Consider the following 1,810-nt stretch of genomic DNA (forward strand, 5'->3'; position numbering starts at 1 on the left):
GGTCAGTAAAACATTTGAAAAACTCGGAGGTTAAACCATCCGGACCTGGGGCCTTCTTTATAGACAAAGAGTCTATAGCCACCTTGACCTCGTCCACCGTTATCTCATTCCCGAGGGACTCAAGAGAACCGCCATGGCTCCCGAGACCAGGAGTCTCCCTCAGAAACCGTTCCATCCTTTCTCTGATAGGCAGTTTCTCAGATAGAAGGTCAGAGTAGAAGGACCGCACAACTTCCAGAATGCCCTCCCGATCCTCGCGGAGAACACCCCGGCTATCATACAACCCTCTCACCTCTTTGGAGTCAACCGAGCTCCTACAATTCAGGTAGGGATCTGGTGAGTGGTACTTCCCATAATCCCTCTCCAGAACCAAAGAAGCATACCGATTGTACTGATATTCCTTCATCTGGGCCTTCACCCGGGAGATTTCCCCACCATCTCCCTGCTCGGAGATCAAGAAATCTAATTTCTTTCTCAAGGCCTGGTAGATGTTGTTCCTTATCGAGTTTTCCTTGGCTACGAGGCTGCGAAAAAGACTGCGAGTTCTTTTTTTACATACCTCCCACCACTCAGACCTACTCCATCCCGCCTCCAAAAGTGACTCCTGTGATTGGAAGAAGTCCCTAAAGGACTGTCTGGTCTCTTCCTTTTCCAGGAGCTTGGAGTTCAAGCGCCAAAGGCCCCGTCCTTTCTGGGGGGACTCTGAGGCGTTCAAGGTTGCACACAGACAAACGTGATCGGAGAACTCTACTGGCTTCAGCTCAGGCACCGAAGTTTTCGAGCTCTCCTTAACAAAAAACCTATCTATTCTACTCCTACAACTACCTCTATAATAGGTGAAACCCGTGAGGTCTGGGGAGTGTCGAACGTGCACATCCACCAGACCCGACTGCCTAATCATACTGACTAGAAAGAGGGAGTCGTAGCCCAGAGTAGCCCTCGACCCTCCCCTGTCTTTGGGCCTAATTATGGTGTTAAAGTCACCGCCAAAGACTACCTGCCGGGCTACGAAGAGATACGGTTTTATCTCTCCGAAGAGGCACTTCCTGTCCCATTTGGTCTGGGGGCCATAGATGTTAATGAGCCTCAGGTCGTGCCCCTTCAGATTGACATCCAAAATCATACACCTGCCCACTTGCACCTCGATGACCCGCTGGATGGTGACCTTGGTGGAAAAAAGTACCCCCAGCCCTCCGTACGGCTCGGCAGCCAGAGACCAGAAGGACGGCCCACGTCTCCACTCCGCTTTCGCTTTGTGGATATCCGCGAGCCGCCCCAATCTGGTCTCCTGTAAAAAAATAAAATCAGCTTCTAAGGAGTTAAAAAAATCATAAGCTAACTGCCGAGCACGTGCGGACAAGATCGACGCCACGTTAATCGTGGCGAATCTCACGGGCTGGGGGGCCATCCTTCAGGATCACCGAGAGTGGGGACCAGATCACTTCCTCTTTGCCTGCCTTTCCCCAAGTGTTTCACACGACCCCCACCTTTTCACACTGATGCCGGAGGTGACCTCCTCCTCCGTCTCAATATTTACAAATACGTGTTCCTCCCCAGGCTCCCCAACAGCAGAAGCACCGCCCCCAGAACCCTGGGCCGGCAATGCCCCCTGGGGTGTTACCCGAGGAGAGTCTACCATATCCACAGCAGGCCCTGGGTCAATATGGGGATCCACCCGATCAGAGCACCCGGGATCCTGGCCAGGGGTTTTAACACCAGGCATGGGAGGCTCCGAGACGACTGCTTGGCCATCACCTTGCCCCTCTGGCCCTGTTTCCCTCTGCTCCGCCAGATTTCTCTCCTCACTTTC

This window comes from Crinia signifera, unplaced genomic scaffold (genome assembly GCF_055691185.1).
Source record: "Crinia signifera unplaced genomic scaffold, ASM5569118v1 HAP2_SCAFFOLD_125, whole genome shotgun sequence".
Taxonomy (NCBI): Eukaryota; Metazoa; Chordata; class Amphibia; order Anura; family Myobatrachidae; genus Crinia; species Crinia signifera.